Source organism: Oncorhynchus gorbuscha, linkage group LG08 (genome assembly GCF_021184085.1).
Source record: "Oncorhynchus gorbuscha isolate QuinsamMale2020 ecotype Even-year linkage group LG08, OgorEven_v1.0, whole genome shotgun sequence".
Lineage (NCBI taxonomy): Eukaryota > Metazoa > Chordata > Actinopteri > Salmoniformes > Salmonidae > Oncorhynchus > Oncorhynchus gorbuscha.
Genome location: NC_060180.1, coordinates 9,148,020 through 9,170,106, shown reverse-complemented (window position 1 = coordinate 9,170,106; position 22,087 = coordinate 9,148,020). Strand labels below are relative to the sequence as shown.

Here is a 22,087-nt window from a genome sequence, read left to right as displayed (position 1 = left end):
TACAGTAGTCTCCTGGTAAATACACTCCTGCTGTGAGGATGAATTATGAAGGAAGGCCTGAGTGTGTTGTGTGGGTGGGGTTGTGTATCTCTCGAGGAAAGCCCATCTGACCTTCCTTCCCCCCATTTGTTCAGAGGAATACATGTCAGTCACATCCTCCAGCCATCATAGTGTTGGCCTTGCGCATCATGAACGAGGGGTGCCGGCTGTCAGAATTCTGCCATATACTCACAACTTTACTTAGCCTATCCAGTCACCACTCGCAGGGCTTCACTGTGGAGGTATTCTCACCAGTATAATATAAAGGGACCATCATTATGCTTATAATGCAAGAGCCAAAGTATCATAGATGCCAGTCACTTTAATGTCACAGAGCCAGTTAAATCAAAGTGGCTGTGATGGGCTAAGTAAGGTTGAGAGAGTATATGGCTGAATTCTGATTGACATCTGACACCCCTTCATGATACGCAAGTCCAACACTATGGTGGTGGACTCAAAAGCAATTTGCCTACCAATGGTGGTATATAGCAAGTGCTGCGTTCTAGGCATTGTGAGTTGCTGTGCTGCATTCTAGGCATTGTGAGTTGCTGAGAAGATGTTATGTAACGGTCCTCCATTTCCCATGACTGCTGCAGCTCCTTAGACTCCCCTCCCTGTCAGCGCCAACACAGCCCATAAAACAGACATCTCACTGAACTGCATTCCATTATACACAGACAGACTTGGAGAAAGGACAGGATCCATGGCACCGAGACTAAACACATTGGCAAGAACACCAACAGGGCAGGCAAACAAGCTACGATGGTTGCACTGACCGGCAACAAAATACAAATGAACGCCCCACTACAATCTAAATGAAACGTCTACACAAACCCACAGCGACAGGAACACTAGCAACTATAAAAGCAGTCAATGATATAGGCTAGGCTTAAATGGAGGCTTGTGGCAATATATATGCATCATGTAAGGTCAAAGGTTACAGGCTATATCATCCATCTGTATTGTGGAGCACGTCGCAAACGCTTCAGATTCCTTTGCAAGACTATTCTCCTGAAACTACAACGTGCCTGTATGAATGGAACTTTGACAGGAGAAAAAGGGGATTATAAATCTATCCGGGTCAGCTCACTGCAAGATGTGATGGTTTAACCTTGCAAAACACTTCAATATCTGGGTCTCTAAACATTGAGAAAGTGAGAAGTTCTATGTGGCCTGTATTTGTATAACTGTAAAGCACATTAGTGAGCTATATAGCAATGTTAGTGTCAGGCAGTTAGAAACAGCCATGCATTTTAAATTCCCAGGCCCTTTTTTCCCCACTATTAGTTCCATAAACACTGCTCAACCTGAAGAGAAGGCCAACAAAGGACTCTCCATATAGGCAGAAACACATAGGCCAGTGGACTTACTAAGTACAGCAGTATCACGCCAATATTTTCCAAACCATATCAGCCATTTACAGTACCATTAGCCAAGCGGCATTTTGGTACCTTGTGCGAGTATGCAATAGGGCAGCAATAGTTTACACATTTAAAGAGATCTTAAATTGAAACGTTGCAAATATATTGAAAGCCGAACACTGTATCCCTAGCCAGGGCACAGGCAGAAATGGTGCATTTTGCAGGCACACTATGGTCTGGATAACATTACTCTCCCTCCCACTCTACTCAGAGTACAAACACTCAAACGCTCCCTCCCACAGATTTCCTACACTTGCGCAACTCCGCCAGCCCTGCTGCCAAAAGGCTCTCTTCTCCCTCAGACCCAAAAACAGCCACTCCTCTCCATGCACAGATGGGGGGAGCGGGGGACAGGGACGGGGGAGGAGGCTAAGGGAGAGAAGGCTGGGGTGGGAGGCCAGCGGCAGGCCACAGGCTTTGGGGATCGGGGGACTTTAAACCTAGAGCATAAGTAATAGTTCTAGACAGTTTTGAGCTGTGCTTAGAGGGCAAAGTCATTAGCAAGTCATGTCCACAGGCGCAGGGGGCAGTGTGGCAGCTGAGAGGATAGAGGATGGGTAGACGAACAGAGAATTACCAAGCAAACATATGATAACCATACCAAAATGGTTATGGTAGGAGTTAGGGACGTCCCATGATCCGGATAGCACTAGCCTTTAAAACTCCACTTTAGGAGTCTGTTTGAGGTGAAGAAGAAGTTTCTCATCTCACGAGAGAGACAGGGATGCTCGACCACCACTCCAGCCTACACATCCATCACCTCAACACTACCACTCCAGCCTACACATCCATCACCTCAACACTACCACTCCAGCCTACACATCCATCACCTCAACACTACCACTCCAGCCTACACATCCATCACCTCAACACTACCACTCCAGCCTACACATCCATCACCTCAACACTACCACTTGTTGGATTTTTGTTGGATCTCGGCCACTTTCCTGTCACGCCTGGTATGCCATTAACCCAGGTTCTACAAATTAGAGGATAATCCCCTTAACAGACAAGCCACGTGGTACTGTAAATAAACCAGGCATTAAGTGACCATACGTCTTCCAGTTGGCTTCTGGTCCACATCAGGCAAGATGAACAGCTGGGTAACAGACTCTGCCAACTGCACTGTGGATATTTCATTTCAGAGGAGCGCTTCTCTGTACTGAATAATAAAAGGCCTGTTTAAAGAAGCTGATGCCAAATATGTTTTATTGATGAACTAGGTTACATCAACCACAAATCAATTAGTTCTTCATCTGATCAAAGAAAGGAAATATTCTACAGCAGTTCCCTGGTCAAAAAAAAAAACTAAAAGCCATTAAGGCCGGGACAAAATCCCTAATGAATGATATCTGACATGACCAAGATGACCCTGACAACCCTCCAGCTAGCTGATGTAGACAAATCTAGCCGAGGTTTTCCAGATATACACATTCACACAAATCTGAGAGAGAATTAGTCCTCAAAATAATTAATTTCCTAGCACAAGAATAGACCTTGACATTGATAGTGTCACAAAACAGATGGCCCAATTGACAGCACAGACGCTTCAACTGTGAACAACAAATTTCACAAGGCTGTGTAGCATAGCCCGAATTAAGCTCATGTCGCTCATGGGATTGGAATGAAAAAATAAAAAATAAAAGTACTTTGGGAGAGAATAAGGCCCATAGTCTGTGGGTGAGGCCCTTCAGTCCAGTCAGAATGGCGACTACGAACAAATAGCATGATGTCACAGATGTACAAAAGTATCAAGTTTATACAGCTAAAACTACACTGATATCATCAAGCCTTACTAACAAACAAGCAGCCAGACAAAACTAACAGTTGATGGTACTAGGGACAGGCGGAACATACGTCAGCTAATCTATTATTAATTTTAAAAAGCATCCAGACCATTCAGCCAGTACAGGCCCAGAGGACTGGAGCCCTGCCCAGCATTTTATGGCCACCATGTCACCATGGAAACTCAATCTGCTCTTTGGGAGTCCTTAAGGACCAGCCCCGCCAACCCCAAAGTGGGGCGGACATTTTGTGGTTAGTGGGAGTAAGGGCCAGTGATGGTACATTTAAAATGGAGGACTTACGATGGGGCTGTCTTGTTTTGAATATCCTCTTTCAGCTCCTCTTTCTTGATTAACCACAAGCACACAGCAAGAGGACGTCCACAAAGTAAATAAATAATGAACCCTCATTAGCAAAATAAACTTCACACCTTCAATCTGGGCTCTGAAAGCACACAGGAGAGTGCATTGCATAAGGGGCTGCAGAACGTGGAAAGTGACAGGAAGCTCCTAACGATCATTTGAAATGTGTTTGGGATGCTGCTTCATCTGGCTAAACTTAGGCAGAACAGGGCACCCCGCTGACCGATAATGGTGCTGAGACCGGTTGGGACAGGAGCAAGGGAAAGGACTTTGTTGTGGTGAAGGTAAATGGTCTGTCCAAACCCTCTGGTAAAATCACAAACTGTCAGCAATTCAAGCCTTGCAAACCACCGTACTTAACCATGGCAAAGTGACTGGGAAATGGCAGAATACAAACAGTGTAGTTATTTCCTCTGTAAGGCAATCAAACAGGCAAAAACGTCAGTAGAGACAAAAATGGAGTCGCAATTCAATGGCTCAGACACGAGGCGTATGTGGCAGGGTCTACAGACAATCACAGAATACAAAGGGAAAACCAGCCACGTCATGGACACCGACATCTTGCTACCGGACAAGTTTAAACACCTTCGTCCGTTTTGAGGAGTGTCACTGACGTGGCCCACTACTAAGGACTGTGGGCTCTCAGACATTTAAGCGTGTTAACCCCTTTCAAGGCTGCCGGCCCAGACGGCATCCCTAGCCGCTTCCTCAAAGTTGGGTGAAATTTGGCCCATTCCTCCTGACAGAGCTGGTGTAACTGAGTCAGGTTTGTAGGCCTCCTTGCTCGTGCACGCTTTTTCAGTTCTGCCCACAAATTGTCTATAGGATTGAGATCAGGGCTTTGTGATGGCCACTCCAATACCTTGACTTTGTTGTCCTTAAGCCATTTTGGAAGTATGCTTGGGGTCATTGTCCATTTGGAAGACCCATTTGCGACCAAGATTTAACTTCCTGACTGTCTTGAGATGTTGCTTCAATATATCCACATAATGTTCCATCCTCATGATGCCATCTATTTTGTGAAGTGCACCAGTCCCTCCTCCAGAAAAGCACACCAACATGATGCTGCCACCCCTGTGCTTCACAGTTGGGATGGTGTTCAGCTTGCAAGCATCCCCCTTTTTACTCCAAACATAACGATGGTAATTATGGCCAAGTAGTTGTCTCAGACCAGAAGAGGACATTTCTCCAAAAAGTACGATCTTTGTCCCCATGTGCAGTGGCAAACCGTAGTCTGGCTTTTTTAATGGCGGTTTTGGAGCAGTGGCTTCCTCCTTGCTGAGCGGCCTTTCAGGTTGTCGATATAGATACTTTTGTACCCGTTTCCTCCAGCATCTTCACAAGGTCCTTTGCTGTTCTGGGATTGATTTGCACTTCTCACCAAAGTACGTTCATCTCTAGGAGACAGAACACGTCTCCTTCCTGTGCGGTATGATGGCTGCGTGGTCCCATGGTCTTCATACTTACGTACTACTGTTTGTACAGATGAACGTGGTACCTTGCTCCCAAGGATGAACCAGACTTGTGGAGGTCTACAATTTTTTTTTAGGTCCTGGCTGATTTCTTTGGATTTCCCCATGATGTCAAGCAAAGAGGCACTGCATTTGAAGGTAAGTCTTGAAATACATCCACAGGTACATCTCCAATTAACTCAAATGATGTCATTTACATTAAAGTCATTTAGCAGACGCTCTTATCCAGAGCGACTTACAAATTGGTGCATTCACCTTATGACATCCGGCAGTACAGTACAATTAGCCTAACAGAAGCTTCCATAGCCATGACATCATTTTCTGGAATTTTACAAGCTGTTTGAAGGCACAGTCAACTTAGTGTATGTACTGACCAACAGGAATTGTGATAATGAAATAATGTTTGTAAACAATTGTTGGAAAATATACTTAGGACATCTACTTTGTGCATGACAGAGTTGCCAAAACTATAGTTTGTTAACAAGAAATGTGTGGAGTGGTTGAAAAACTGGTTTTAATGACGCCAACCTAAGTGTACGTAAACTTCCGACTTCAACTGTACATATTACTGAAGTGGCCAGGGATTTCAAGTCTGGAACAATAGTCACTTTAAAAATGTTTGCATATTTTTGCTTGACTCATTTCATTTGTATATACTGTATTCTATTCCACACAGACATTGCTCATCCTAAAATATTACATTCTTTTCATTTTAGGTTGTGTGCATTGTTAGATATTACTGCACTGTTGGAGCTAGAAACAAGCATTTCGCTACACCTGCAATAATATCAGCTAAACATGTGTATGTGACAAATAAAATTTGATTTAACACTAGAAAGGACAGTTATATCTAGTTTTACGACACACTGAAATAACACTCTTGGAAACGGGATTCTTCACATTTCTCACCACTTCAGTCTGCAAGTGAAGGGTGCAAATTGCCATTACTCTGAGATGGACAGGGTGCACTTGCGACAAGTGGGTTCAAAAGGACCCTTCAGAGCTCAAGATCTCTCCCGCTCTTCGAATGAGGAATGGTAACGCGGCTAACTTCAAGCAATGTAAGCGGATACGCATGCATCAATTCAAACTTTGGCCAAGACTTCCTAAACATAAGTCAACATATAGCAGGACAACTGTTAATTACATGGGGGCTTGCAAGTCAAGGCTGACAAATGAGCACATGAAAGAACTCTACTTGTGATTCCACATCTTCTGGTTTCTTATGAGCAGTAATAACGCTCACCCACTGTCCCCATGAACTAGAATTCCTCCTTTTAGGGAAAACAATATTAACCTACAGTGCTGGACTTCAGCGTTTGACTGGTCACTGGGGGGGTGTTTTAGATTAGACCTCGTTTTAAACACTCAGCTGCATCTATTAAGCAGGGTTGATTACATTCTCTTGGCTCATCTCAGACATATGCACTGCAGATAGCACAGGTTGTTCCCATCTCTGCTCAGGGTGGGACAGTATTGGTGAGGAGCCAAGGAGAGGGGAGTAGGGCCCACATCCCATGATTGATTACCTGCTTAGTGTGGCTTTAAGAACATTCAGCATCTGTATCAGCAGAGAACAATGTTGAACTGTCATCACTAATCCATTTACTAAAATCTGTACTGCCAACCCACAGAAACTGTTCACTCACTCCATTTCTACCATCCTGAAGGCTGTTTGTAGCCATCCATTTGTAAGATATTTACGTTGTGTTCAAATCTAGGCTGTTATTGTTCAGGAGGTACAGGAATACTGCAGGGTACTGAATATTTCATACAGAAATGCATTCCAATGATTGTATGAAGCCGATGGAAAATTGTTCCAGGAAAAACAAAATTAGCTTTTTTTCAGTAATCAATAATGCTGAATAAGCCATCTAACACACAGGAATATAAAAACATCAATTATCAAATGTGCTTAGTATATGGGTACTATATAAAATACAGATTTTGGCAGCACCAATGGGAGCCAACACATTCTAAAAAACCGACTGCACACGCCAACAGTACAAAACATTGAGAACACCGTCCTTAGAACAGCCTCAATTCATCAGGGCATGGACTCTACAAGTTGTCGAAAGCGTTCCCCAGGGATGCTGGTCCATGTTGACTCCAAACGCTTCCCACGGTTGCATCAAGTTGGCTGGATGTCCTTTGAGTGGTGGCAGAAAAAGTACCCAATTGTCATACTTGAGTAAAGATACTCAGTAAATACCAATTGAGTAAAAGTCAAAGTATACTCAAGTCCCACAAGTAAATATACTCAAGTGCCACAAATAAACGTAACTGCTAAAATATACTTAAGTATCAACATTTTTAAAAATCCTTATATTAAGCAAATAATTTTCTTGGAGAGCCAGGAGCACACAGACATTTACAAACAAAGCATGTTTAGTGAGTCGGCCAGATTCGAGGCAGTAGGGATGTTCTTGTAATAATTGCATGAATTTGACACTGACCTGCTAAGCATTCAACTTTTGGTTGTCAGGGATATTGTATGGAGTAAAAAGTACATTATTTTCTTTAGGAATGTAGTGAAGTAAAAGTTGTACAAATATTTTTTTAAATGGTAAAGTACCTATATCACCCAAAAGCAAATTAAGTCGTACTTTAAAGTATTTTTACAGCACTGAGTGGTGGACCATTAGATACAACTGTTGAGCATGAAAAATCCAGCAGTGTTGCAGTTGACACAAACCGCTACACTTGGCACCTACTACTATACAGCCTATACAAAAGGCACATCAGTCTATTGCCATGCCCATTTACCCTTTGAATGGCGCACACACAAGCCATGTCTCAACGCTTAAATCCTTCTTTAACCTGGCTCCCATTCATCTACACTGGTTTAAGTGGATTTAACAATTGATATCAGTAAGAAATCATAGCTTTCACATTGATTCACCTAGTCAGTCTGTCATGGAAAGAGGTGTGCTTAATGTTTTGTACAGCCAGTGCAAATCCACAGATTACCTGCAGCACATCTCCAATACACATCTCCCACCATCTGAAGGCCAGCACGAAGGACAGAACAGGAAGAACACATGCCTGCACACCACCCTCCCTCCAGTATGTGTTGCAACTCCTCCATACCTCTGGGAGGGCCAGAGATGAGCACGCGCACGCAGACTCCTGCATCCTCAGTGCGTTCTGTCAGTGCAGCCCTATGCCGATCGACCGGCAGAATGCCCCGGCCAGATTAGAGCCTTCATGAATCATTGCTCACCTTGGATGATTCCCAGGCCATCTCGGACCATAGTGCTGCTCCTCCCCAAGAGCATTGTGGGATGTCATACTAATCTATTTAGATTATATACGCAAGTCTCTGCACATACTCACGTCGCTCTGATTTTAGAGCAGAGCTGCACGAGAGCTCAGCTAGGTCATCCGTAGGTCAGTCACTTGTTTTGGCAGGGTAATGGTTAGCACAGCACGCTAGCTTCTGGAGTACAAGATTCCGTTGTTGACGTGAGATTGACTCTCGCCTTGGGCAGATGAGGAGCGACTCCCATCACGTAGATACCGTGTATCAATAAGGACAGGAGTTGTTCCTGACCATGTGGCCTGGTGATGAAATTGGATGTCCCCAATTCTTGTTCCTCTTAGTTCTGATGTCAGACACCAATCTCCTGCTGCTGGGTGACATTATTGGCAGGTCAGAAGAGCAAACGATCCCCTCTCCACTGGGGAATCAATTATGGGTTGAGACTGAGCCACGGGGCTGAATTATGTGTTCAAGGACAGGCTCCCAGGGCCTTGCCTGTGGACCCCACTATTCCCAGCATGCCATGTGTGGGACAGTGTGTATTTAAGGAAAAATAATACTCCAGAGCAATCTCCTGAATACCTCCTCAGCACAGCTCAACCGCCCCAGCCTTAGTAAAAATGAAACTCCCACAAGAGTGTATTTTAAGCAGAGACGGACAGCTACTGACAAGGCTCACAATCACCCCCCCCCCCCCACACACACACACACACACACACACACACAAGCAAACGTCAAATGAAGGAGAATCTGGACGCAGCACTGTAGTAGGATATTATTTTGGAAGAGCTTGTGCCATTATGCTGGTTAACATATGCAGTTATTCCAGGGACCTCTAGTTCTAAGGATGGAGAGACAAGCTTTACAGGATCCAGACAGCCTGCATGTTGAGGCTGTCATTATAACAATAATATTACTGAATGGATTCTGTGATCCTGAGGGTGATACTGGCAAGACATCACAGCCCACAGAATCAGAATGACAGACAGAAGTAGACGTACGCACAGTGAAAGCAGAGTTAAGAGTCTCGTCATGTCTAATCCTGGTTTCACACAGACTATCGTTATGAACTCATGTCACCTGTTTGAAATGACTTCTACCAGTGAGGTCTGCACTGGGTTTAAATTGACACAGTTCTATCTCATGGGCTCAAAAATGTATATTGGTGCTTAATTTTCCTTTCCTTATACTGACATTATGTGGGGGTGTTTGCAGAATGATTCTTCAGAGAGAACAGATAAACATTGTATCTCTCCTTGGCTAGTGTTTCACACCCACTCTATAACATTATCACTGAGCTGCCACATCTGCAGAACTTCATGAATTTGAATTGCGAGCATCCAACACTTTGTGCATAGAACATCCCATGCTCACAGACTGTGTGTAGGGTTACAGCTAATGTTGTAAGTAGCCTTTGGCTACATGCAAATCAAATTAAAGTAATCCCAGAGAAGGTCATGTCGCAAACTCCCCTGCTCAAGTTTCCCCCATTAACAAAATGCAGAACTGAAAAGCCCCCAAAAAGTCAAAGGACATTCTCAGACACACACATTGCCAATGCCTTGGATTTCATACATATACTCAATAAAAGTAAACATGTAAAGCTGAAATAAAAGACACCAGAAACACAAGAAGCTTATTTCTCTCAAATGCTGTGTACAAATTTGATTACATCCCTGTTAGTGAGCATTTTTCCTTTGCCAAGATAATCCATCCACCAGACAGGTGTGGCATATCAAGAAGATGATTAAAAAGCATGTTCAACACAGGTGCACATTATGCTGGGACAATAAAAGACCTCTAAAATGTGCAGTTGTCACAATACAATGCCACAGATCTCAAGTTGAGGGAGCGTGCAATTGGCATGCTGACTGCAGGAATGTCCAACAGAGCTGTTGCCAGAGAATTTAATGTTAATGTCTCTACTATAAGCCGCCTCCAACGTAATTTTAGAGAATTTGGCAGTACGTCCAACCGGCCTCACAACCGGAGACCATGTGTAACCATGCCAGCCAAGGACCTCCACATCCGGCTTCTTCAGGATTGACGCCAGCCAAGGACCTTCAGAGGGAGTGTGGGGGTGTTGAGGAGTATTTCTGTCTGTAATAAAGCCCTTTAAAACTCATTCTGATTGGCTGGGCCTGGCTCCCAAATGAGTGGGCCTACACCCTCCCAGGCCCACTCATGGCTGCTCCCCTGCCCAGTAATGTGAAATCTACAGATTAGGGCCCAATTCATTTATTTCAATAGCCTGACTTCCTTCTATGAACTAAGTCAGTAAAATGTTTGAAATAGTTGCATGTTGCGTTCATACCGCTGATCATAAGTCCATAGCTCCTAGGCCTGGAGCCATGCACACATTGGCTCTTGGGTGTGTACACAATATAGAACTCAAACTGCCTGGGGCCATGAGTGAATACACATGACCGAGTCTGAATATGAAAAAAACATGGATGAACTGTAGCTGTTATCTATTGAGCAGTAGAGACATTTGTCTCCAAACCCCTGAGGTCCAGCCCAGCTGGCAAGTGTCTTCAATTACATTTTTAACCTCCCTCTGTCAGAGTCTAATACCAACATGTTTTAAGCAGACCACCATAGTGCCTGTGCCCTAAAACACTAAGGTAACCTGCCTAAATGACTGACCCACAGCACTCACATCTGTAGCCATGAAGTGCTTTGAAAGGCTGATCATGGAACACAACACTAATTATTCCAGAAACACTATACCCACTCTAATTTGCATACCACCCCAACAGCTCCACAGATGATGCAATCACTATTACACTCCACACTGCCCTTTCACACCTGGAAAAAATGAACACTATGAATAGAATGCTATTCATTGACTACAGTGCAGCATTCAACACCAGGGTGCCCTCACAAGCTCATTATTAAGCTAAGGACCCTGAGACTAAACACCTCCCTCTGCAACTGGATCCGGGACTTCCTGACGGGCCGCCCCCAGGTGGTACGGGTAGGTAACAGCACATCCGCCACACTAATCCTCAACACAGGGGCCCCTCAGGGGTGCGTACAGTCCCCTCCTGTACTCCCTGTTCACTCATGACTGCACGGCCATGCAAGACTCCAACACCATCATTAAGTTTGCCAATGACAGTGGTAGGTAGGCCTGGTGACAGACAACGACAAAACAGCCTATAGGGAGGTCAGAGACACGGCCATGTGGTGCCAGGACAACAACCTCTCCCTCAACGTGATCAAGACAAATGAGATGATTGTGGACTACAGGAAAAAGAGGACCGAGCACGTCCCCATTCTCATCGATGGGGCTGCAGTGGAGCAAGTTGAGAGCTTCAAGTTCTTTGGTGTCCACATCAACAACCTAACATGGTCCAAGCACACCAAGACAGTTGTGAAGAGGGCACAAAACCTATTCCCCCCCCATAATCACTTAAATAATTTTACCTCAACTAACCAGTAGCCCTTGTATATAGTCTTGCTATTGTTATTTTACTGCTGCTTTTTACTTACTTGTTACTTCTATATCTTTTTTTTTTAACTGCATTGTTGGTTAGGGGCTCATAAGTAAACATTTCACTGTAAAGTCTACACCTGTTGTATGCGGCGCATGTGACTAATACAACTTGATTTGAGTTGGTAAACACTCCCGCTGTCAAGTCAATCACACATTCCACTGACCAAGCCTCGCTGCACATTCCACTGCCCACTAAAACACCACCATATGAATGATTCCATGCCATCCTTATGCCAAAGAATCAATTAATCGCTCACACACAGGTTACCCACTTCAGTGCTGCACAATCTCCCACTCCTAAACAGTTGTTTAGAATAGATGACACAATGGGTACAACTGTAGTAGTCAAGACTGACCCCAGCCGAGGTCATCCCTGGGTCACAAAGTTATCCGTGGTTGTACACAACGTGAGGCAAACCAGGATTAGCACTGGAGAAATGTAACATGTCTCAAACAGGTTCTGTGTAGAGTAGAGTGTAAACAGAAAAGGGAAAAATTAATCTCTGTACTGAGAAGAATGGTATGATGGTGGTGGGAAATAAACTACTGCTCTTGTCAAACTAAATGGATGTCAGACCTTGCGGTAAAGGACAGGAGAAGACAGAGGTACAAGGTATAGAGTAATTGGGAATTGAGGTCCTTTCAACAATGAACTCCGATCCCTCCATTTATACAGACATGTCCACCAGAGACGAGAGAATCTAATCCTAAACTAAAACATCCGAGAGAGAGAGAATTCCTAAACTAAAACATCCAATTGGGGGGGGGGGGGATAAAATAAAAGCGAGAGAAAATACCTTTCCAGCTGAAACAGTTGCCCATTTTTAGCCAGGGTTGTGCCATTGAGCAAACGCACGAGTTCTGTCGCACAGTTCTGCCGTTCCATTTCCTACCTGCTGCAGCTTTCCAGCACTTTCCCCTCCCTGATAGGACATCAACCCACTTACAGCCTTGAAGATGAACAGCCAGAGATGTTTCCACCAGGCAAGGTGACCCCAGCCATTCTCACACAGAGGAGCGCACTCAGCCTGGGCTGCACAGCTCAGCTGACCCGGGGTGCCAGAGATAGAGAGGCTACAGTGGGGCTATACAGGTCAGGCCTAACCCTCTAACGGGGAAACCAAACACTCACAGGTAAATTCTGTGTTGATTTTACTTGAAAAGGAGCACTAGGACATTGGAGACTTATATAAACCTGTTTAATATGGCTGGGATCCCGTTAACGGGATGGATATGACAGCCATTGAAAGTGCAGGGCGCCAAAGTCAAAAACAGAAATCTCATAACTAAAATTCCTCAGACATAGTACTATTTTACACCATTTTAAAGATTTCAAAAAGGCTTTACGACGAAAGCACAACATTATGTTAGGTCAGCACTTATTCACAGAAAAACAGCCATTTTTTCCAGCCAAAGAGAGAAGTCACAAAAAGCAGAAAGATAAAATGAATCACTAATCTTTGATGATCTTCATCAAATGACACACATGTTACACAATACATGTATGCTTTGTTCGATAAAGTTCATATTTATAGCCAAAAATCTGTTTACATTGGCGCATTTTCAGTAATGTTTTACCTCCAAAACATCCAGTGATTTTGTAGAGAGCCACATCAATTTACAGAAATACTCATAAACATTGATAAAAAGATGCATGTATTATACATGGAACTTCAGATAAACCTCTCCTTAATGCAACCGCTGTGTCAGATTTTTACATTTTTTTCGGAAAAAAAGCACACCATGCTGTAATCTGAGTACAGCGCTCTAAGCCCAAACAAGCCATAAAGATATCTGCCATGTTGTGGAGTCAGATGTCAGAATACCATTATAAATATTCACTTACCTGTGATCAGAATGCACTCCCAGGAATCCCAGTTCCACAATGTTTGATTTGTTCCATAAAGTCCATCATTTATGTCCAAACAACTTTTTGTTCGCGCGTTCAATACACAATTCAAACTCACTACGTGCGGGCAAGTCCATGCAAAAGTTAAGAAGAAGTCATATTACAGGTCGTAGAAACATGTCAAACGATGTACAGAATCAATCTTTAGGATGTTAACATAAAATCTTCAATAATGTTCCAACCGGAGAATTCCTTTGTCTGTAGAAATGCAATGGAACGCAGGTCTAACTCACATGAACGCGGGTGGTCAGCTCATGACACTGCCAGACCCCTGACTCAAAGAGCCTTCATTCCCCCCCTCGTTCACAGTAGAAGCATCAAACAAGGTTCTAAAGACGTGACATCTAGTGGAAGCCTTAGGAAGTGCAATATGACCAATATCCCACTTTTATTCGATAGGCCGATGAGTTGGAAAACTACAAACCTCAGATTTCCCACTTCCTGGTTGGATTTCTCAAGTTTTTGCCTGCCATATGAGTTCTGTTATACACAGACATCATTCAAACAGTTTTAAAAACGTCAGTGTTTTCTATCCAAATCTACATATATTAACAACTGGGCTTGAGTAGCAGGCAGTTTACTCTGGGCACCTTAAATCATCCAAGCTACTCAATACTGCCCCTAGTCATAAGAGGTTAAGACAACAAAAACAATTCCATGAAACAAAGTCTACTACAGGTCCCTGGACATCCTTTTTCTTTTAATCTGTTTAATAAAGCAAAAAGAAAAAAATCTTAGCCTCTAGTGACACCCCAGGACCATTGTAATCATCTGACACTAATTAGCATAACAGACATAAATATTACTAGGAAATATTCCTATTCATGAAAATCACAAGTGAAATATATTGAGACACAGCTTAGCCTTTAGTTAAACACCCAGTCATCTCAGATTTTCAAAATATGCTTTACAGCCAAAGCTAGACAAGCATGTGTAAGTTTATCGATAGCCTAGCATAGCATTTTGTCCAGCTAGCAGCAGGTAATGGAAATCAGAAAAGCAATCAAATTAAACCGTTTACCTTTGGATGTTTTCACTCACGAGACTCCCAGTTAGATCGCAAATGTTCCTTTTTTCCAAAAATATAATTTTTGTAGGCGAAATAGCTCCGTTTGTGCTTCACGTTTGGCTGAGAAATCGCAGTCACGAAAATGGTGAAAAATATTCCAAATTAGCTCCATAATAATCAGAAACATGGCAAACTTCAGTTATAATCCATCCTCAAGGTGTTTTTCCAAATATCTATTCGATAATATATCCAGCGAGACAATTCGTTTTTCAGTAGGACCGATTGGAGTGATGGCTACCTCTGTATTTTACGCGAGAATCTCTGGGAGCATCAGGTGACCACTTGCGCAATGTAGCCACCTACGGGTATTCTTCAACATAAATGTGTAAAACTACGTCACAATGCTGTAGGCACCGTCGGGAATACGGAGAAAGAGTAATCTGGTTGATAGCCCATTCACTGCTCAATAGGGACGCAGCGCTTTCAGAATATTAGGCACTTCCGGATTGGATTTCTCAGGCTTTCGCCTGCAACATAATTTGTTGTACACAGACAATATTTAACTCATCGCCTATTCACTGAATGCCAGTTCCTGGTTATGCGCAGTACTCATTATATCGTCATGCGCTCCATTACTCTGTATACAAAAACGAATGCCGAGTTCACCTGGACCAGCGCCAGGTTTTAAACATGTGAACTAAACGTGCTAGCTAATTGGACACTAGTAATTAACATTCTGGAACAAAACGATTTATTGCGGAACTAAGATTCCTTGCACTGCATTCTGATGAAAGCTCAAAGGGAATATTTATGATGTAATTTTGTATTTGTTGACTCCAACATGGCAGAGAAATATATTTAGCATGGTATGCTTTTTTCCTAACGTTTAAAAATACAAATCTGACACAGCGGTTGCATTAAGAACCAGTGTATCTTTCGTCAAAGTTTGAGTATTTTTGTTATCTGACATAGCGCATTTCTGAACATGGCGCCAATGTAAACCGAGATGTGGCTATAAATATGCATATTATTGAACAAAACATAAATGTATTGTGTAAAATGTCATACGAGTGTCATCTGATGAAGGATATCAAAGTTTAGTGATTAACTTTCTTTGGCTGTTTTTTTGGATTTGGTGGTTAACATAAATATAAGTTGCGTTCGCTGTAAAACGTTTTTTTTCTTCTTTTTTTAAAAATCTGACACGATTGGTAGATTAACAAGATGTTTTTCATTTGCTGTATTGGACTTGTTAATGTGTGATAGTTAAATATTTCTAAAATATTTTTGAATTTCCCGTGCTACCTTTTCAGCGGAATGTTGGGGGAGGTTCAGTTATCGGAACGTGTCCTAGACAGGTTAATGTACATTTACAAACATCTGGAATAAAAAAAAAGTTGACCTAGGCTTGAGGCATTTATAAGTTATATTCTTCAAGAATCAACGGTTACAAATAATGTATACATCTAAAAATGGATGAAGTAACACAGATTGCCTCTTTAAAAAGGAACAAACCCAACCAAAAGCAGAATCTCATTCTCTTGATTGAAGAGGGAGAGAGGACAGAGAACAGGTTCCCACTGCAGGGCAGGCTGGCCTCATTCCTGAAAATAGACATCACCTGCTTGCTTATCTGACACCAAGTTAAAGTACTCTTATAGGACAATGAGCATTCCTCAGTTCTCCCAGAGAGCTAGAAAATAAGTTCCTCCTTCAGTAAACAAACACCCATCACTTCACAAGACAAGAAGCCTCCGAGGTTAACAGGATTCCCCCCGGGGGAAAATGTATGAACACTACTCTGCACTAATAACTGATGAAACAGCGAGCTCGTTTTGCATGGCCCAGATGGGGGAGGGGGGGGGGGGGGTTGAACGTGTCAGACTATTCCAGTCGTCCTTAATTGAAATTACCACCCACCCGGGCCCCCCCCCCCCGAGCCATGCAAAAGGAACTTGTCCACCTACTGGCTTGGTACATAGGTAGAAAACAGAGGCGCGAGAGAAAATGTTCACAGCTCAAAAAAAAAGGGAACACTAAATAAACACATCCTAGATCTGAATGAAATATTCTTATTAAATACTTTTCTTTACATAGTTTAATGTGCTGACAACAAAAATCACAAATTATCACTGGAAATCAAATTTATCAACCCATGGATTTAGAGTGACTCAATTGATGTAATGTCCTTAAAACAAGTCAAAATGAGGCTCAGTAGTGTGTGTGGCCTCCACATGCCTGTATGACCTTCCTAATATATAATAATAATAATAAAATAATAAATAATAATATAATAATAATAAAATAATAATATATGCCATTTTCCTACAAGGCGTGGGGATGCTCCTGATGAGGTGGCGGATGACCCTCCGACACATTGGTGCGGCTGGCTTCCGGGTTGGACAAGCGCTGTGTTAAGCAGTACGGCTGGTTGGGTTGTGTATGGGAGGACGCATGACTTTCAACCTTAGTAGCTATTGCAACAATTGGATACCACGAAATTGGGGAGAAAAAAAAAAAGGGGTAAAAATGTTTTTTTAATATATTTTTTTAAAGATACTGTTGCCCATCCAGATCTGGCAGAAAAATACACTTGAATCAGTAATAAAAACCTTTATGGTTGTGAGGTCTGGGGTCCGCTCAAACACAAAGAATTGAGAAACTGAATGCAGAATTCTGCAAAAATATCCCCAGCGAACAACACAAAACAATTCATGCAGAGCAAAATTAAGCCAATGCATGCTAAAGGTCAAAATCCTGAAAATATCTGTTAAATTCTACAACCACCTAAAAGGAAGCGATTAACAAACCTTCCACAACAAAGCCATCCTCTGCAGAGAGATGAACCTGGAGAAGAGCTGGTCCCGGGGCTCTATTCACAAACACACCCCAAAGAGCCCCAGGACAGCAATTCAATTAGACCCACCTAAATCATGAGGGGGAAAAAAAGAGAATTGGACACATTGGAAAGAATTTACAAAAGAGCAAACTAGATACCTGACCACTGTGACAGACCAAAAATTAAGGACAGCTGTGACTATGTACAGACTCCGTGAGCATAGCCTTGCTATTGAGAAAGGCCGTCGTAGGCAGACCTGGCTCTCAAGAGAACAGGCTATGGCCACACTGCCCACAAAATGAGGTGGAAACTGAGCTGCACGTCCTAACCTCCTGCCAAATGTATGACCATAGACACATTTCCCTCAGATTACACAGATCCAAAGAATTTGATAACTCCCATATCTATTGGGTGAAATACCAGTGTACTATCAAAGCAGCAAGATTTGTGACTTGTTGCCACAAGAAAGGGGACACCAGCTAACACCATTGTAAATACAACCCATATTTATTTATCCTTTTGTACTTGAACTATTTGCATATTGTTTATAGCCATAACATTTCAAATGTCTATTCCTTTGGAACTTGAGAGTGTAATGTTTCCTGTTTATTATTTTTTATTGTTTATTTCACTTTGGTTTCCCATGCCAATAAAGCCCTTTGAATTGAAAAAAGGGAGATAGTCTTTTATCATTATGATCAGTCACACTCATGCTAGAGCACAGCCAACCAGCACACAAACTACAGCCAAGGGCTCACGAGGAGGCTACTGGCCTGTGATGCCAGTCATCCTAAAAACTGAGAACGTGGCTATGGACTTGTGCGTCACAGTTTCCTCCTGAATGGCTGAATAATACTTGAAAGGGCACGAGGGTTTATGAAATGGTGTGGTAAATATTTACATTCATGTTCAATAGCAAAAGGGCTGCTCACTCGAAATATACACCGAGTGTACAAAACACCTTCCTAATACGGAGTTGCTCTCCCCTTTGTCCTCAGCCTCAATTCATCAGGGCATGGACCCTACAAAGTGTTGAAAGCGTTCCACAGGGATGCTGGCCCATGTTGACTCCAATGTTCGCACAGTTGTGTCAAGTTGGCTGGATGCCCTTTGGGTGGTGGACCATTCTTGATACACTCGGGAAACTGTTGAGGGTGAAAAACCCAGCAAAATTGGAGTTCTTCACACAAACCAGTGCGCCTGGTACCTACTACCATACCCCGTTCAAAGGCACTTACACTAAGTTTGTGGACACCTTCAAATTAGTGGATGCCGCCATTTCAGCCACACCGGTTGCTGACAGGTGTATAAAATAGAGCACAGACATGCAATCTCCAGAGAAAAAAATTAGCAGTAGAATGTCCCGTATTGAAGAGCTCAGTGACCTTCAGGGTGGCACCATCATAGGATGCCCGCTTCACCAACAAGTCAGTTCGTCAAATTTATGCCCTGCTTGAGCTGCCCCAGTCAACTATAAAAGTGCAGTTATCATGAAGAGAAAACGTCAAAGAGCAACAGCTCAGCTGCGAAGTGGTAGGCCACACAAGCTCACAGAACAGGCCCACCGAGTGCTGAAGCATGTAACGTGTAAAAAAAACATTTTTTTTTATTTTTAAAGTCCGACCTCAGTTGCAACACTCACAGTTCCAAAGTGCCTCTGGAAGCAACGTCAGCACAATGACTTTTTAAAAAATCTTTATTTAACTAGGCAAGTCAGTTAAGAACAATTTCTTATTTTTAATGACGGCCTAGGAACAGTGGGTTAACTGCCTGTTCAGGGGCAGAACGACATGTTTGTACCTTGTAACCGAAAGGCTACAAGTTAAAATCCCCGAGCTGACTAGTCCAACACCCTAACCACTAGGCTACCCTATCGGGAGCTTCAAGACTAAGATCAACATATGCAATGCTAAGTGCCAGCTGGAGCGGTGTAAAGCTCGCTGCCATTGGACTCCGGAGCAGTGGAAACGTGATGATTCACGCTTCACCATCTGGCAGTCCAACGGACAACTCTGGATGTGGCTGATGCCAAGAGAACACTACCTGCCCTAATGCATTATGCCGACTTTAAAGCTTGGTGGAGGAGGAATAATGGTCTGGGGCTGTTTATCCATGTTTTGGGCTAGGCACCTTAGTTCCAGTGAAGTGAAATATTAACAGTAGAGCATACAATTACATTATAGACAATTCTGTGCTTCCAACTTTGGCAACAGTTTGGGAAGGCCCTTTCCTGACAAAATGGTTTGTCGAGATCGGTGTGGAAGAACTTGACTGGCCTGCACAGAGCCCTGACCTCAATTCCATTGAACACCTTTGGGATGAATTGGAACGTAGGCCTAATCGCCCAACATCAGAGCCCGACCTCACAATGCTCTTGTGGCTGAATGGAAGCAAGTCCCCACAGCAATGTTGCAACATTTTATTGGACCAGGTCTCTCTTGAAAAAGACCTGTATAAATAAAGGTTCAATAATTATTTATTTGAATAGTGGAAAGCCTTCCCAGAAGAGTAGAGGCTGTTATAGCAGCAAAGGGGGGGGGGGGGGCGGCAACTCCATATCAATACCCATGATTTTTGTAGGAGATGTTCAACATGCAGGTGTCCACATACCTTTGGCTATGTAATGTATACATTTTGTCTTTGCCCATTCAACATCTGAATGGCAGTGCGCTGCCCTACAGGACTCCCAATCTCAGCCGGTTGTGATGCATCCTGGATTCAAACCAGGGCGTCGGAGATGCAATGCCTTAGACCTCTGCGCCACTCGGGAGCCCGATGACGTCTCAATTGTCTGATGGCTTAAAAATCCTTTAATTTGTCCCCTCCCCATCTATACTGATTGAAGTAGAAGTAACATCAATAAGGGATCGTAGCTTTCACCTGGTCAGTCTGTCATGGAAAGAGCAGTCGTTCCTAATGTTTTGTACATTCAATATAGACCCTGCAGCAGAGAAATGATTTACAACCAAACTGACTCACGACTGTCAGTGACACTCGGGACAGCAAAGCCAATGCGCTGGATATCTCATAATCACAAGGCGTTCGTAACTATTTAAAAGGCCTCAAAGCCCACCTTGCTCAATATAGTGACAACCCCGTTTGGCACAAACATGTGAAGACGTGAGGCAAATGGGGGATTTCACCAGCAAAGGGTCAATTCAGCAGTTGCTGTGATTTAAATTGTGCCAATGACGTCACTAAATGTTTTCAACTCCCGGTAAACATTAAAGGGTAGCCTCGAGCCACATGTAGCAGAGAGCAGACTCCGATGTGACATAGGCCTACGGCGAGCGATACATGCATCTCCTATCTGATTACATAATAGCTTCAAGTTATACATACGGTACCTAGATGTAATTCCTCAATATCATTACACACATTTAATACATTAAAGTCCAGAATTTTGCTTTGAATGTCGGATTTATCAGTGTTTGGCTTGAAATCATAGCAATGTTTCTATAAACAAGGGCGGCCACGCCTGCATCTCTTCAAAGAGCAGTAGGGTGGCTCCTTGTGTATACCGTTATATACATTCTCAAACCTCCAGATTAACATGGCGCAATGTGTGACTGCGAACCAAGTACCCTACAGATTAGATGCTCTCTGAATGAATGGCCTTTATAAAAACACAACGCCGCACAAACACATAAATCTGATATTTCAAGCAAAGACAACTTCATCAGGGTCAAATATAAACACGAACTTCGAAATCTGAGCAATGTGGATAGAACAAGATCTGTTCGGTTCCACATGATTTTTGCAACAGTAACTGATTCTAACTGGATACAAAGAGAACTCTTATTGCGGTGTAATCTGTTTAGAGCGGTCCGGAGTGTGGTCTCCATCGCCGAGAAGAGCGCCAAACCAATTTCCTATCTCAATAAAATAATTGCACAAACTTACCAATCAACAATTTCGGAGAAGCCTGCAAACAGCACGCAGCCAGACACTGGACGAGAAAAACGCAGAATCCTGATGGAGTCCTCCTCACCACCTTTCTTGCTGCAACTGCAGCACAATCTCGACAATGGGCGGAGACTTCGTCCGCAAGGTCTCACGCACCAAGTGGGTTCTGCGCAAGGCTTCCTCGTCAGTGGTCGCGTTCCTCTGCTCAGATATTGCATGCATCAACCAATGGTTGCGTGACGCGTCAATTACTGTGTCATTGACTGACAATTCCTATGACATATGACATTGTTAACTGATACTGAAAATACCTGTCCAGGCGTTGTAAGATCTTGCAGAAGTCAACAACGCCTGGGCAGAGGAGCGCGTCCAACATCTCCACATGCGTGATTTAGGGCAACGTTTGAAATTAAAAGTGGGACATTATTGCGGTCTATATCTCAATGCTGCCACTGTATAATATGCTGTGTCAGCATAGCTATTGAATTACATGTAGAATTGTACATACATTTGCACTTGTATCAACCAGCTGAGCATTAATAAATTAAATCAGGACTGGTAAAAGCACAAGCCAAAGAAAATCG

The 22,087-nt window shown here is 43.1% G+C and overlaps 1 protein-coding gene across 1 annotated transcript in view; it reads right to left on the bottom strand.

The window, feature by feature from the left end:
• LOC124041168 (spectrin beta chain, non-erythrocytic 1-like) overlaps positions 1-21,672 on the bottom strand; it is a 126,234-nt gene extending 104,562 nt beyond the window's left edge. The window contains exon 1 of the mRNA XM_046358418.1: positions 21,501-21,672. The gene's annotated coding sequence lies outside the window, so the exon portion shown is untranslated. The remainder of the gene's footprint in view (positions 1-21,500) is intronic.
• Positions 21,673-22,087: the final 415 nt, after the last annotated feature.